Raw genomic sequence first — 17,708 nt, forward strand, 5'->3', positions numbered from 1 at the left:
TCTGGGACAGCTTCTTTCACCAGGCCATCAGACTGATGAACGTACTCTATATTACACTGTTTTAATTATTATAAACTATTATAAATTACAATGATAGCACGTTGCACATTTAGATGGAGATAATGTAAAGATTTTTACTCCTCATTAATGTATGAAATAAAGTCAATTCAACTCACTTCCTGATTCCGTGCCTGACCTGCTCGCCTCTGGGTATCCTCCGTCAACAAGCTTCTTCCTCAGTCACCATCTGTGAGGTTACACAAACAAAAAAAAAACATAAAATGATCTATTAGACTGCTCCTGTATCCCTTTACCCCTGAACATGTTCTCCTGTTAAAACTCTCTCCTCAGCCCCTTCCCGATTCCCTTTCACTTTCAGAATCCCGATATGCCAGCATATCCGAATTCACTGTAAGGACATTTATACGTCACAGGAGGATGTAGAAACCCGTATCCTCTGATGCACTGGTCACTGACACACCCTCCCCCTTCCCAATCTGCACTCGCAGCCCATGATGGAGACAGCTGTCCTAGACTCTGAGACTCTGTAACACACAATCTTGTAACTCATAATCTTGTGAACAGCAATCTTAGACAGTCATTAATATGAAGAGTGAATTGTTGTTTCCTGAAAGGACACGCGAGCTAAGCTGTCTGATCCAGTTCACCAGATCGTCCCTTGTTTACAACTTAATTTGTCTCGGGACCATCCTCCCCGTATCACGGAATGTGCAATCATCCCACTTTCACCCAAAAGAACCCAACCCGCCTACAAACCCACACCCACACTCCACTCATAACCTCTACCCACACACACAGACAGAGCCCATTCTCCCCAAACACCTTGGAGAACCACAAGAAATTGACCCTACAGCCCTGGCTCGGTCGCAAAGTTAAAACCGGGGCTGAGGAGAGCCTGGAGCTCACAGCCACCCGGTAGAGCTCGGGCCAGGCCCTTTCTCACTGCTACCGGCCCCCGATTTACACAAACCCGACATCAGCCTCTGTCTACCGCCGCTCGGACTGTCACAGACCCAGTGTTGCGACGCTTAGTGTCGGCAGCGCGCCTGCGCGTCTCCCTATGGTCCAGACTCTGGCCGAGGGTTCCCACAGCGCCACCACTGGCCAGAGCCGGAGGGACAGCGCAGAGAGCTCGGCCGTTCGGCTCTTTCGCTGGGACACGCCGAACTCCCCATCAACTCCATCCAGCTGGAATGTAATAACCATCAAATATAATTCCTGTCAGCGATTAGCTGTCTGAGTGATTCGATGACTTTTAGAGGAAGGGGTATCTATGGTCCACATTGTCAAGGTGTTAGTTTACCAGCATACAAAGACGCTGCCGGAGGAACTCAGTGGGTCGGGCAGCATCTGTGGAGGGAAATGGGCCGTCAACATTTCGGGCCGAGACCCTCCCTCTGGATTGTGAGTGGACGGGAAATAGTCAGAGAAAAGAGGAGAGGGGTGGGGATGGGGCAAGAGCTGGGGAGTGAGAGGTGGATCCAGGTGAGGGGGAGGTGGGAAGGTGGAAATAGTGACAGGGGTGGGAGGTGAGTGGTTGGAGCAACACGGGATACAGAAGATGGAAATTAATTCCATAGGGGATGAACAAAGAGGTTAGAGAGTATTTGTTATAGAGAGTGCAATAAAGGTTCACCAGACTGATCCCTGGGATGGTGGGGTCATCTTATGAAGAAAGATCAAATGTGATAACCCTTTCATTTAGAGAATCGAGGACTGAAAGGTGAACGCATTAAAATGCACAACATCATTCCCGGTTGAACCAGGGATCCCAGTCTCTGAAAAAGGTCGTGGACTGTCCGAGTCTGAAATGTCTCCACTCCGAGGGCGGTGAATGTTTGTAAATCCCCACAACAGAGGGCGGTGAAGACTCAGTGATCGTCCTCACATAAAACAGAGAACAACAGATGTGTGGAGACCAAAGGGAATCGAGGAAATGAGGATCCGGCAGAAATATGTGGTTGAGAAGGGAGAACAGCCACTATCTTGTTGATGGTTAGAGGGGCTTAATGGCCTTCTGCTGCTGTTTCTCACTTAATGTTTCAGTGTTCCTGATCGGTGATGCCGGAGGAATATAAATAGAAATTAGTGTTTATAGACATAGTCTGATTTAAATGAAACTTGCACATTTCTGGTTTGGGTCTGAATTGTGTTTCGGACCGCGATGTGAGTCGAAACTCTTAACTTTGAGAGCTCTGTGACCTGGGGCTAGAGGGAACGGGACCGGGGAAGATATGGTGGGAAAAATTAAATACGTATCTGGTTTAAGTTTGGAAATAATAAAATAATATGGGAAATGCGACGGTGGGCAGGGCAGTGTGTGAAGGGAGGGTTGCCGTCACCGGATCACGTGGGAGGCCCACCACTCGTCACGTGATCCCGTTTTACCGCAGATCGGAAGCATCTGCGGATTTTTCTGAGGCCCCGCCCACCGCTCGATGACGCAATTAACACATTGCGCATGCTCACATTCCCGGGCTAGTCCGTGCTGTTTTTTTCTTTCTTTGTGAAAGCGGGTCGGCGGTGAGATCGGGATGCGGAGGGGGTTCTCGCCGTCTTGGACGGGGTGCCGAAGACACTGCGGGGCAACACCAAAAATGTTCTTTCGGTGAGTATTGAAGCCGGTCCCGATCGGGGAGTTCTGACGTTGGGTAGTGAGTTAACTTTCCCGAACTCGAAACAAGAGAAAATCTGCAGTTGCTGGAAATGCGAGGATCGCGCACAAAATGCTGGAGGAACTCAGCAGGCCGGGCAGCATCTCGGAGAAGAGTACAGTCGACGTTACCGGCCGAAACCCTTCGGCAGGACTGGAGAATGAAAGGTGGGGGAGGAGAAGGGAGAGAGAAACACAAGGTGATCGGTGAAACCTGAAGGGGGAGGGGATGAACTTTCCCGAACTGGCGGCCTCGCCTCGCTTCCTTCACAGAATCTGCCGGGGTCAGTCCGGGTTGTGAGACCTTCAAAACGAACCGTCTGAGATGAGCCGCCGCTCAGCCCCTGTTGTTCTGGTCCTATTAGCAGGATGACGTAAAACATATTTCCATATTGTTACTGACAGAGAATTGTACAATTTGTGTTCCGTGTGTTAACTGAATGTACTTGCCTGTGATGCTGCCGCAGTGTTTCTCTGTTCCTGTACCTTCCCGTACTTGTGCACTTGGCAATAAATTCAACAGGTCCTGCGAAAATTCGGTGAGATTTGATTAGTGATAATCAACTTTGCAGCTCGGTCGGTGGAATGTAGAGGCATGTTAATGTAGACACTGTTAAATGCAAAACCCTGAACAGTGTTAATGATCAGAGGAATCTTGGAGTCCGAGATCATCGCTCCCTGAAAGAAACCGCACAGATTGATCGGGTGGTTAAGAAGGCAAATGGTGTGGTTGTAGCGGTGTGCTACAGGCAGCGCTAAAATAACGACACGGGAGTTGGTAAACTGCAGTCAAAGATAACTTTATTCGAACTCAACAGCCTTGCATTAAAGCCTCCCTCAACCCGCCCCCCGTGGGCGCGGATGCTCCAAAAGACACGTACTCACAAACCCCCGTAGGCTATCTCCCTTAGCCGGAACGCTGGCTAATTGTGAGCCGGTTCGGGTGTGCCAGGAAATGGGTCGCCACATGGTTGTATTTATCATTGAGTTCAAAAGTCGGGAAGTTCTGTTGCAGCTTTATAAGATTAATTAGGCCACATCTGGAGTGTTTTATACAGTTGTGGTGGCTATCATTCTCTGAAGGATATCGGGGCTTTGGAGCGGGTGCAGAAGAGGTTTACCAGGACACTGCCTGGAATAGAGGGCCTGAGCTACAACGGGAGGCTGGACAATCTTATGTTGTTTACGCTGGAGCCGTGCCGGCTGGGGTGAGACTGAATAGACGTTTATAAGATTAATTAGGCCACATCTGGAGTGTTTTATACAGTTGTGGTGGCTATCATTCTCTGAAGGATGTCGGGGCTTTGGAGAGGGTGCAGAAGAGGTTTACCAGGACACTGCCTGGAATAGAGGGCCTGAGCTACAACGGGAGGGTTAGGGTTAGGCCACATCTGGAGTGTTTTATACAGTTGTGGTGGCTATCATTCTCTGAAGGATATCGGGGCTTTGGAGCGGGTGCAGAAGAGGTTTACCAGGACACTGCCTGGAATAGAGGGCCTGAACTACAACGGGAGGGTTAGGGTTAGGCCACATCTGGAGTGTTTTATACAGTTGTGGTGGCTATCATTCTCTGAAGGATGTCGGGGCTTTGGAGCGGGCGCAGAAGAGGTTTACCAGGACACTGCCTGGAATAGAGGGCCTGAACTATAACGGGAGGGTTAGGGTTAGGCCACATCTGGAGTGTTTTATACAGTTGTGGTGGCTATCATTCTCTGAAGGATATCGGGGCTTTGGAGCGGGCGCAGAAGAGGTTTACCAGGACACTGCCTGGAATAGAGGGCCTGAACTATAACGGGAGGGTTAGGGTTAGGCCACATCTGGAGTGTTTTATACAGTTGTGGTCGCTATCATTCTCTGAAGGATATCGGGGCTTTGGAGCGGGTGCAGAAGAGGTTTACCAGGACACTGCCTGGAATAGAGGGCCTGAGCTACAACGGGAGGCCGGACAATCTTATGTTGTTTACTCTGGAGCCGTGCCGGCTGGGGTGAGACTGAATAGACGTTTATAAGATTACCAAAGGATTAGAAACAGTGTCTCAGAAAGTCTCTGACTAACCACATGATCAATGCCTCTCATAAACTTATATACCTCTTTCAGGTCACCTCTCATCCTCTGTCACTCCAAGGAGAAAAGGCCGAGTTCACTCAACCTATTCTCATAAGGCATGCTCCCCAATCCAGGCAACATACTTTTAACTCTCTTCTGCACCCTTTCTAAGATTTCCACATTCTTCCTGTCGTGAGGTGACCAGAATTGAGCACAGTGGAGTGTGACCAAGGTCCTATATAGCTGCAACAAAAACTCTCGGCTCCTAAACTCAACACACAATTAATAAAGGTCAATGCACTGTAGACCAAAGAGTCAATCTGCATATCAGACTTGAGTGTCCTATGGACTCGGATCCCAAGATCCCTCTGATCCTCCACACTGTGAAGAGTCTTCCCATTAATGCAAAATTCTGCCATCATGTTCGACCTAACAAATTGAACAACTTCAAACTTATCCGGGTTGAACTCCATTTGGGACTTCTCAGCCCAGTTTTGCATCCTTTCAGTGTCCCACTGTGACCTCTGACAGCCCCGCACACTATCCACAACACTCCCAACATTTGTGTCATCAGTAAATTTACTAACACATCCCTTCACTTCCTCATCAAGGTCATTTATAAAAATCACGGCGATCAATGGTCCCAGATATAAGTATACTGTAAATTTTTATTATTTTGTTTTTTTTTCTTCTATATCATGTATTACATTGAAATGCTGTTGCACAGTTAACAGATTTTACACCACATGCTGGTGATAATAAACTTGATTATGAATCTGAGTGGATAGACAATACATTTTTCCTGCGGATTGAAATGTCTAATACACTTAAGGTGAGACCAGATGTAAGCGACGTTTGTGTCTTTCCACAGAGTGTTGGGAGCTGGACCCTCTGCCTGGGGTGGGAGGCCCCACTAGTCACGTGATCCTGTTTGCCCCTCACATTTATCCACAGATGTACAATCTCTTCGCGCATGCTCACTGTTTCCGGGTGGGTGGTGTTTTCCTTTCTGCTCAGCCTTCAATGTTTAATGTTCAGTGAGTTTTGTTCACAGTAACAATTAATAGAAATGTTTGGTTCTCCTTTTTATTGTTTATCAGCTTCATTATCTTTGATGTTAAAGTTAGACATGTGATGAGAGATTTATTGGAAGAAAATCCCCAAATGGAAGCAAACCATGACTGAAGACGAGTGAAACAGCCCGAGGATTGAGAACATCAACTGGAGAGAACCCAACTGACTTGGAGATTCCATTGATATAGTCAGGAGAAAGTTTGGTGAGTCTCATTTACTCAAACACTGGTCCTTTAGACATTCCCTAGCTGTACAAAGGAAGGTAGGAAATAGTTGGAGTGAGACTGAATGTGCCCAGAAGATCCAGTTATCCCTCTGTCAGACCCAGTTACAATCACTCCAGGCCTGGTAATGTGCTTCCAGCAGCCCAGCCCTTTGAAACCACTCCCATTCCCTCACAGTGGTCACTCAGTTCAAGATCTCTCATCCTCTGATGTAGCTTTTGGTCAGTTCTGAGTGGGGAGAGGGAAAGAGAGGGGAGTGTTTATACTGACTGTCTTTCAAAAACAGTAATTGTTTGAACTTGCTGCAAACTCTCTCCCCATACCCTGTACTTTCTCAACTAAATTATTGACATAGATGACAAGTAGCAATGGGTGTAACCCCAGGGAATGTCACTAAGCACGGGACTCGAGTCCAAAAAACAGGCTGTCACCATAACACTCTGCCTCCCACCAATCGTCTGTTTGCAGACTATGGGGCTCTGTAACAAACTCAATGTTAACAGGAAGATTAGTCAGTGATTAAGATGATGAGGGAATTGTGGCCTCCTGAAAGGACACGTGAGCTGATCTGTCTGATTCATTGGACTAGATCCACGCTTGATGATAACGTAATTTACCCCTTGCCCATCCACCCAGGTCATGTTACTTCTGATCACCCACAGTACCCCAACCACCCTCTGTCCCGCCAGTGGCTCCAAACCCTTCTGACCATTCACCCCACACCGACTCACTGACAGGCCCCCTTCACTCACATCCACCCTCCCAAGCTGGAGGGGAACCACAACAAACTGATCCCGCAATCCCGACTCAGGCGCAAATCTAAAAGACTGGAGAACCCGGTGGCTCCAGCTGTCTGGATCGATCCAAGCCCATTCCCACTGCAACCGGCCCTCGATTTACACAAACCCGAGATTAACTCTTTCCTCACCGCTACCTGAACATAAGAAACACCAGCATCACCTGGGGTTGGCATTGCACTGCGATTTGCAGTAGGTCCTCGTATGCTGTGAAACTCCCCACTGTTGGACATGTAGACCAGAACCGTATACGTTAAAGACTCCCCACTGTCAGATATGTTGACCAGAATCGTACGTGTTAGAGCTCCCCACTGTCGGATATGTTGACCAGAATCATACACAGTAAATGTCAAGGCATGGAACCATAATCCCACGGTGGATTTGTTCAGTGACATGTGAACATACGTGATTAACGACCCTGCAACTGGGGACTGAATAAATAGTTAGCCTAACAATTCTAATCAGACACACCATCTTCTCACCTTTCTCCCTCATCCCTGTCTACATACCCCGTTTCCCTCACCACTCCTCCTCACGGTCCCTCTTCATCCTCCTGCCCTCTACTCCAGACCTCCCTTTTTATTCAGTCTCTCCCTCGCCATCTCGCCTCTCCCTCACCCCCTTCCATATCATCGCCCCCTCAATCATTCTTGCTTCCTCCCCACCTCTACGCTCCCCTTCACTCTTCTCTATCTGCCTCAGTGACACTGCTACTTGACCATTCTCTCACTCTTTCACCTTCTGTCTTCCCTTCTCCATCTCCCCCTCTCTCATGCACCCTCTCACTTCAATCAAATTTGTCTCTCTCACTCAGTCACCGCCACCACTCTGTAACCTCCATTTCCAGCTCTCACCCTCCCTTTCTCTCTCCCTGCATCCCACCCTCCCCCTCTCTCAAACACTCTCCCTGCTGGCTCCTGTATCCCACATTGTCTTCCCCTCTTTATCACCCTCTAAATCTACCACTCATCCCACATGTTCTCCCTCTTTGCTCCCTGTCAGTCCTCCTCCTCACCCCCACCCCCCCATCATACCCCGTGCTCACCACCTCATCCGATACAGTGGTATGTAAACAGCTGGGCACCACTGGTCAAACATTCTGTTACTGTGAATAATTTAGTGTGTAGAAGGTGAACTGATCTCCAAAAGTCTTAAACACGAAACATTCTTTTCAACACTTTAAGCAAGATTAGTGTATTATTTCTGTTTTGTACAATTTTAGAGTGGAAAAAAAAGGAAAGGAGCACCATGGATAAGTTTGGGCACCCCAAGAGATTTGAGCTCTCAGATAACTTTTACGAAGGTCTCTGACCTGAATTAGCATGTTAGGGCTATGGCTTGTTCACAGTCATCATTAGGACAGGCCAGGTTATGCAAATCACAAAGCTTTATAAATACCCTGTCTCTTCAAACCCTGTTCCAACAATCAGCAGCCATTGCCTCCTCTAAGCAGCTGCCTAGTACTTGAAAAGTTAAAATAAATGATGCTCACATAGCAGGAGAAGGCTATAAGAAGATAGCAAAGCAATTTCAGGTTGCCGTTTCCTCAGTTCACAATGTAATTAAGAAATGGCAGTTAACAGGAACAGAGGAGGGCAAGTTGATGTCTGGAAGACCAAGAAAGCTTTTTGAGAGAACTACTCGTAGGACTGCTAGAAAGGCAAATCAAAACCCCCATTTGACTGTAAAAAAAATTCAGGAAGATTTAGCAGACTCTGGAGTGGTTGTGCACTGTTCTACTGTGCAGCGACACCTGCACAAATATGACCTTCATGGAAGAGTCATCGGAAGAAAACCTTTCCTCCGTTGTCACTACAAAATTCAGCATCAGAGGTTTTTCTCACATTGAGGGAGAGTTTGTTTTCTTGACACCAGACAGATGTTGTTCAGACCTCAGACAAAGTCAACAATCAAATGCTTGAGCATGGTGCGATAAATGTGTTGAGCTGTGGAAATCATGATCCAAGAAGCATTGTAGGAAAGCCAGATAAGCCCAGGGCATGGAATTACGATATCGTAGGCATTACTGGGAATTGGTTGCACCCAACAGTCTGAGGGATTTAGAGGAACAAATTTGTAGAGAGTTCACAGACTACACCAAAAAACAAAAGTTGATATAGTAAGTGATTTTAACTTTACATGGGACTCCCATACTGTAAAAGGACTAGATGAGGTAGAGTTTGTCAAATGTGCCTCAAGCAGTACGTAAAACATCCGGCGTAGAAGTGTGCAATAAGCTGTTGGGAAATAATCCAGGGCTGGTGACAGAAATTAGTGTATGGGAACACTTCATGTCTAGTAATCCTAATGCCATGAGATTCCAAGAAAATATGGAAAAACAGAGGCCTGGACTTCTCTTGAGATTTTAAATTGGAGAAAGATCAATTTTATGGTCTTTGCAAGGATTTGACAAGTGTGGATTGGAACAGGCTGTTTTCTGGCAAAGGAGTACTTGGTAAGTGGGGGTTCTTCAGAAGTGAAATTTTGAGTGTGTAGAGTTTGCATGTGCCTGCCAAAATAAAAGGTGAAAGGTAACTGGTGCAGGGAACCTTTGTTTTCAAGAGATATCGAGGCCCTGGATATTTTGTTCATCTAAATTCCTCAGGCTGTTGGGTGCTACCAAGACACATTAATGACTACAATATCATATTTCCACACCCAGAGCTCATCTGACTTTCTTTAGTTGTCTTCTCTTCGTTTCTAAAAGCTTATTTAACCTCTCTTTGGCTTTTATGTTGGTTTTGGATTCTCATTTCAGCCAAGGTTGAGTCCTCCTACCTTTCCAATGCTTCCACTTCTTTGGGATGTGTCTATCACTCAGCTCCCGAGTTGCTCCCAGAGACTCCAGCCATTGCTGCTCCATCATCACTCCTACCAGGTTCCCCTTCCAGTCAAGTTTGGCCAGCTTCTCTGTCACAGAAACATGGAGAAGGTCAGAACAGGAACATGCCCACTCTTGGCGAACAGAATGGTGACCTATACAGGAGACAAAATAGATGGGGGAGGTTTTAAATAGTAGTTTTGCATCTGTATTTGCTTAGGAGATGGACACAGAGTCGATAGAAGTGAGTCAAAGCAGCATCAACTTCATGGACCTTGTACACATTACAGAGGTGGAGGTGTTTGCTGTCTTAAGGCAAATTAGCATGGATAAGTCCCCAAGGCCTGACAAGTTGTTTCTCAGGACCCTGCGGAAGACAAGTGCAGAAATTTTCGGGGTCCAAGCTCAGATATTTAAATCATCCTTAGTGACAGGTGAGGTACTGGAGGATTGGAGGACAGCCAAGGTTGTTCCGCTGTTCAAGAAAGGCTCTAAGGATAAATGAGAAAACTTTATGTTAGTGAGCTTGACATCAGTAGTGGGAAAAGTATTAGAATATATGTGCAGGAGCTGGATATGTAAGTATTTGGATAGATGTGGACTGATTAAGGATAGACAGCATGGTTTTGTGCATGGTAGGACATGTCTAGCCAATCTTATAGAGTCTCTGGAGGAAGTTTTCAGGAAAGTGGATGAAGGCAAGACAGCTGATTTTTTCTCCATGGGAACTTGACAAAGTCACATATGGGAGGTTGGTCAAGGAGGTTCTGTCACTCATTCAAGATGAGATAGTAAATTGGATGAGGCAATGGTTTTGGGAGATATTTAAGGAAAGGTACGCTGCAACCGGTGTTTCTCCAGTTAACGGACGATTTCCCTCCATGCCTCTCTGGCATCATGGGCAACCGCGTACGAGGCAAGTTACAGCAGTGGTTCCAAAGAAATCAGCAGCCCGTAACCCAGCTCCCCTGGAAAGTGTCCAGGGGAGCTGGCTGGATTCAAACTCAGGTTCATCCTGAAGTCCTGCACGGTTGCCACTGTGCCACCAGCCAGATCCGGACATTTCTTTTCAATATTGTTATTGATTTTCTTACATAAAAGAATACCGAGTAACTTAAGTGTGTGTGTATATATATACACTATATAATAATATATATATAATATAAATATAATATATATAATAATCTATAAAAATGATAAAATGGTACTAAATACAGTATATTAGAAACTGTATATTAGAAAAAATCTAATCCGCTACCAACAAAAAGCTGCTTGGTAAAAAAAAAGAAAAAAAGGAAAAACATCCTTATCATTATAAATAAATAGATGATAATATTAGCCAACATCCGTACGTAACAACAAATCAAATGCTTTGAAAATAATTCAAAAATGGTCCCCATTATGTTTGAAAGTCTTTGATTCAGAAATTGAACACCAAATCTGTTCTAAATTTAAGCATGATGTAACATCACGTAGCCACTGATCAGGTATTTCCAAAATCATATCTTGCCCTCCAACATTACCAAATAAGGCAGTCAAAAGATTAGGCTTAAAATTAACCTTAAAAAGTGCAGAAAAGGTTTGAAATACTTCCTTTCAGTATTTTTGAAGTCTCGGCCATATCCGAAACATATGAATCAATGAAGCTACTCCATAGTTGCATCTGTCAAAATAGGGAGACATATCTGAATAAAAACGAGAGAGCTTATCCTTAGTCATATGGGCCCTATGGACTACTTTAAATTGTAGGAGGGAATGGCAGGCATATAACGATGAAGTATTAACCAATTTAAAAATTTCATTCTAGATGTTGAAGTCTGCAAATCTTGTTCCCAGAGATTTTAATTTTGTCTAAAGGAACATTTCTCATTCTCAACAGCAAGCCACAAATATTGGATATTGAACCATTCTGAAAAGGTTTCAGATTAAAAATTACATCTAATAAATTTTTATCTGGACTTTTTGGAAATGTATGCAATTGAGACTGCAGAAAGTCCCTAATTTGCAGACATTAAAAAAAAATAGGTTTTTGGTAAGCTCTATTTAGCTGAGAATTGCTCAAGCGAAAAGGCTTCCTCCAACTAACAAATCCTGGAAGCAGTTAATACCTAGTCTATCCCATTCTTTAAAAACTACATCAATCAAAGAAGGGTTAAAAATAGTTAGAAAAAATAGGACTTGATAGCAAATGTCTCATTAAAACAAAATATTTTCTAAATTTTATCCAAATCCTCAAAGTATGTTTAACTACCAATCTGTCAGGTAGTTTACTTAAAGATAAAGGAAGTGAAGATCCAAGAAGAGAAATAATAGAGAATTTATGAACAGAATTAGCTTCTATAGAAACCCAAACAGGACAGTCCTCATGGTTAATATAGTATGACCAAAATGTGAGGTTCCATATATTGCCTGCCCAGCAATAAATCATAAAATTTGGTAAAGCTAAACCTCCATTCTTTTTTGCCTTTTGAAAATGAAATTGATTTTGTCTAGAAAGTTGATGTTTCCATATATAGGAAGATAGGGGAGAGTCAAGAGAATCAAAATAGGATTGAGGGATAAAGATGGGTGAGGCCTGAAAATGGTATATAAATTTAGGTAATATTCATTTTAATAGAATTGATTCAGCCAATCAACGATAATGAAAGTGGCAACCATTTTGAAAGTGTCCTTTTAACGTAACTCAATAGAGTGAAAAAATTCCTTTAAACAGTAGCTTATAAATCTTAGTAATTATTACAGCAAAATTGATTTCTTATAGATTTAAAAGCAAGGTTAGTATGAATGGGTACCAAATTATTCAAAGGAAGAAGTTCACTCTTACGTAAATTTAGATTATATCCTGAAAATTGGCTGAAACAAGAAAGTAAAGAAAGCACAGAAGTTTTGACATTAGAAATATAAAGTAGTACGTCATCGGCATAGAACAAAACTTTGTGACTAATACCTCACCTTAATATCCCAGTGATACCGTGAGATACTCTAAAGGCAATAGCTAAGTGTTCTAAGGCCAGATCAAAGAGCAATGGACTCAAAGGGCAACCTCAAAGGACCAGACTGGATTTATTAAAGATTAATATTCTCATTTCCCTATTCGTCTTTTATTAAATGTCATTTATTCTCCTTCTAAAGAGACATTGGAATGTGTGACATCCTTAGATGCTGAGAAGGCCTTTGATTGGGTTGAATGGAATTATCTATTTAAAACATAAGAAAATTTAATTTTGGGCCTGATTTTATTCAATGGTTTAAATTATTTTATTTATATCCTTCTGCTCGGGTTTTAACTAATTCTCAGAATTACAAGCCATTTATCTCCAATGTTGAACTAGACAAGGTCAGGAGATATTTACATGGCATTAAGTCTATGGCACTTTAAATTAATAGTACTTAAAAGAAAATCCCAGCTGTATGTCAACAAAAGCTACTTGCGTGAGAGTGTTTCAGTTACTGTGGAGCCAGGCACCCATGCAGCTCAAGGGGAATGGGGAATACTACCAATGGAGAGAGTCAAACTGAGCCAAGTAACAGGCTGGAGATGGCAGAAATGCCCCATACTTATAGAGCATCAGAGAGTTTGATGGTCATTCCAGATACCAACACTGTGACCAGTTAGAAGATGATTTCTCTCTCCAGCTTGCGTTGAACCATACTGTAACAGTGTGAGCTCATCTGAAATGTTGTCCTTCACCCACTGATGAATTTTTAAATCTTTACAGGTTAAAAATGACAAGGAATTTGTCTGTGGAAATTCAAACATAGCACCCCAGTTTTGCTGTCTCGGTCTAGATATTTAAGAAGTGGAGCAAGGGATTTACTCGATCATCCTTCCTGCTCATACTGTGGAGAGGGATTCACTTGGTCATCTGACTAACTGGCACGCCCATCATTTTACACAGGGGAGAGGCCATTCACCTGCTCAGACAGTGGGAGTGCATTCACTCGGTCATCTCAACTGAAGGTACTTAAGCAAGTTCACACTGGGACAAGGCCATTCACCTGTTCTGTGTGTGAGAAGGGGTTCAGTTGGTCATCCCACCTGTGGACACACCAGTCAGATCACACTGGGCAAAGGTTGCTCAACTGCTGAATTTGTGGGAAAGTATTCACTCAGTCATCTGATCTAATGGCTCACCAGCAAGTTCACACTGGAGAGAGGCCATTCACCTGCTCAGACTGTGGGAAGGGATTCACTCAGTCATCTAAACTGAAGTTACATCAGCGAGTTCACACTGGGGAGAGGCCATTCACCTGCTCAGAATGTGGGAAGGGATTCACTTGGTCATCTGACCTACTGCAACATCAGCGAGTTCACACTGGGGAGAGGCCATTCACCTGCTCAGAATGTGGGAAGGGATTCACTCGGTCATCTGACCTACTGAGACACCAGTCAGTTCACACTGGGTAGAGGCTGATCACCTACTTAGACTCTGGGAGGAGATTCTCTCGGTCATCTCACCTTTATGTGCATCATTGAGTTCACACTGGGGAGAGGCCGTTCAACTGCTGTGAATGTGGGGAAGGATTCACTCTGTAATCTAACCTTGTGACACACTGCCGGGTTCAGACTGGAGAGAAACTTTCAATAAGCTGCATGCTGCATATTTGTTCATCACCATTGCTAAATGTAATTTCAAGAGTGACTCGTAAATTATTGCTGCTGATCACCACACCCAGTTCTGCACCCTGGTCACTGGGCATGGGAGGAGTTTCTTCTGCTGCACATTCACCTTTAATGGACTGGAGTTTAATATTCTGGATATGAGAGAAATAAGTCAGTTTTATTTAAAACTGTCTCCAGTACTTGGTGAATTTATAACACACCTAGCGTACAGTAGAGAGCCAACTCAGGCTGGCTGGATGGTGCCAGTGACTCTGTTCCAGGACAGTCATTTTCATTTTTTCAACTTTTTTATTGATTTCCAGTAAAAAATATACAAATCAGTGGAAAGGTTTAGCAAACAGAGAATACAATAGACATATAAAGAGCAATAAAGAAAAGTATATATTGTCAAAATCAGATAGGTTTAATGTTATGCAGTTATATATACAGTATAATAAAAAAAAACACAACTCCTCTTAACAAATCGTTAAAAAAATTGGAAAATTTTATTTATATGCAGGAAAACAACACTAAACTAAATTGGAACAAAAAAAAAAGAAAAGAAAAGAAAGATTGGGCAGTCCAATTGAGGATAAAATTAGAAGAAAAACAAAGAGAAATGCAACCTTCCAGTCACCTCCAAACTTTCACGGATAAGGAGTTTCCCGAAAGAGAATAAAGAAAAAATAAATTAAATCATATGAAAATATTGAATAACGGGTGACCAGACTTGCTCAAAATTAAAAGATGTATCAAACGTCCAGCTTCTAATTTTCTCCAAGCTCAGATATGACATAATGAAGGTGAGCCAATAGAAAACAGTAGAGGATTAGATTCTTTCCAATATAACAAGACAGTACTCCTAGTCAGTGAAGTTGAAAAGGCTATCACATGCTGAGCGGAAGCAGATACTCTGCCTATTTCCTCTGGAATAATCCCAAAAATTCCCGTAGGAGAAATTGGGTTGAACATCCACATCTATAACTTTAGACAATATTCTAAACACATCTCTCCAAAAATTATTTAAGCTTATACATGACCAAAACTTATGAGTTAGAGCAGCTACCTCTATGGTATATCTGTCACAAATAGGGCTTATATTAGGAAATATATGCACCAATTTATCTTGGCCCTATGTACTATCTTAAACTGAATAGAGAGTCAATTTAGGCCTGCTGGACCCTGCCAGTGATTCTGTCCCACGAATCCTTTTAAATCCTCCCCTGTTGTTCACCTCGTGTTCCCCCTGCAGGATGGGTTCCAAACAGTCACCACTCTGTGGGTGAAAAGGTTCCCCTTGAATTTTCTCCAGACAGTTGAGCTGGCTGCAGTTCTGTCTGAGATGTTCTTTGCCCCTGAAATCTCTGAGCTGAGGAAGAATGACATTTGGATTTACTCTCCTTATTCATGGCTCATTTCCTCATTATGGGTCATTTTCCGTGCTTCTGAAGGGTTGTTAGAAGACATCACTGTTCTCTAAAGACTGAAAGCAGAATGAGAAAACATTGGTTGGATGTTCAAAGGAGCAGGGTCAGAAACCAGAGGTGAGTCTGCACAGGGCAGAGTTTGGGGCTCTGGACGATGGTCGATGTAAGAACGTATCACAAAGAGAAGGAAATCAGCAGCTGGGTGTGGCAATAAATGACAGAGTAGTAACATTTGGAAGCTGATTGACAGAGAAAATAATTTGTCTGACCAATGACACAAACAATACCTGTGGTGAGGTGCTCCACTTGTCAAGGAACGTGTGTGTTCAGAATTGTTATATCTATTGAGGGATTTGCTTGTTTATCCTGTAATATTATATCCGGATGGTTATTATGGATTGTCCTATCTGTAATAATGTATCGATTATCATATATGTATACTGTGAGATTTTGACTAAGTGGATCAGGCTGGAAATAATTGTACCTTAATCAGGTTAACATGGTCATTCATCCGTTTGTATTTTAAAGCAAGATTTTGGTGAATGATATTTGCCACTTGATTGCAGCTGCATAATTAATCAGATTGAGTTCAACTGCCGCAGGATCCTGGAATGTGTTGGATTGTGTCTGGTTTCTCTTAGCATTTTCTGCATTGATTGCCTTGTTTGTATTGTATGTATTTTTGATTTTTTTCCCCGCTTTTGTTAACCACCTTGTCCTGTATTTCCGCAAGGAATCCTTCTGTTTCTGGGAAGAGGTCTCCAACTCTCAGTCAGGTGCTCGATATTTCCTTTTCACCATCTCATCTGCTCAGATCATTGGGATGTCTCCCATGGAGGGTCATACTCATTCCACTAGTTCATGTTTTCTTCCACAGTGATGATTCGTTTTTCTGAGGTAGCTTCTCATTTAAGTTTCCTGGTCTGTATTTCTTATCACAATTGCATATACATATATGGAGTGCTGAATCATGTTCAAATTCAATTGTAATCTAAGATGATGGCGCGACGGAGCTTGCAGCGGCCATTCCGGAGCTGATTATCAGTTATTTGTCAAGCGGGGTGCCGTGCGCCATCATAATCGGGTGAAAAACGGACGTGGGAGCACGGAGGAACATCTGGAAATCTCCAGAAGACCACTTTCGTTGCTGCTGCTGCTGTGCGGTCCGGGACTCAGCTGGGAAGAACAGGCACCCAGTCTTCGGAGTCGCGTTGGCGGGGCCGTCTTGATACGCTCGGCAGAGGATGGTGCTCGGAGAAGCTGTGCCGGAGGGGATGGTCGGAGGCTCGGAGCTTCGCCGGACATGGAGTCCGCTGCGGTCAGGTCTCTTTCACTGTGTGCTGTGTCTGCGAGGCTGAGTCGGGCGGCGCCGTGGAAGCCCTTCTGCCGCCTGCGTGGGATGGCGAGTCTGTCGGGACCCTGGGGACTTGTGGAAACTCTGTGGTGGTTTCTGTTGAACTTATAGTCCTTTAACATCTTTGGACTACTTTTACTGTGCCCATGGTCTGTTTTTTTAATGAATTATGCTATTGTTTGCTATTGTTTGCACTGTTGTAACTATGTGGTTTTGTGCAGGTCTTGTAGCTTTAGTTTTTGGTCTTGTTTTGTCTGGTAGCTTTGGAGCTCCTTTCCGGGGAACGTGCTAAGATAGTAACGCGATATTAATACGCAGCAGCCTCTCCGGACTCTGGATTGGGGATTGCCAAACGTTATGTGGATTTTCCGGTGTACTCTGTTTTGTCCTGTGCTTTTGTGATATAATTCTGGAGGAACGTTGTCTCATTTTTTTAACTGCATTGCATTTGTGGTTTCTAAATGACAAACTGAATCTGAATATAATAACGTGTTTTGATTTACTTTGTTTATTTGTGCGTGGCTCATCGGAGGATGTTGTCCTTTCTTTCATAAGTAGTTGTGTGTTGCGTGTGTTGTTTGTGCTGCTGTTCTTTACAACCCGGCTTGGAGAAACCTTGTCTAGTTTGTCGGAGTGCATGTGTATTATTAAATGACAGTAAACTCGACTGGAGTTAGCTAGGCCACA

At 43.7% G+C, this 17,708-nt stretch overlaps 1 long non-coding RNA gene across 1 annotated transcript; it reads left to right on the top strand.

Annotated features, from left to right (window-relative positions):
- Nucleotides 1-2,493: 2,493 nt before the first annotated feature.
- On the top strand, nt 2,494-16,518 carry LOC132389946 (uncharacterized). The gene is made up of 4 exons (XR_009510737.1): nt 2,494-2,629; nt 5,845-5,998; nt 13,357-13,598; nt 16,401-16,518. It is a non-coding gene; the product is annotated as an uncharacterized LOC132389946 (long non-coding RNA).
- Nucleotides 16,519-17,708: the final 1,190 nt, after the last annotated feature.

The sequence above is a fragment of the Hypanus sabinus genome, unplaced genomic scaffold (genome assembly GCF_030144855.1).
Source record: "Hypanus sabinus isolate sHypSab1 unplaced genomic scaffold, sHypSab1.hap1 scaffold_715, whole genome shotgun sequence".
NCBI lineage: Eukaryota > Metazoa > Chordata > Chondrichthyes > Myliobatiformes > Dasyatidae > Hypanus > Hypanus sabinus.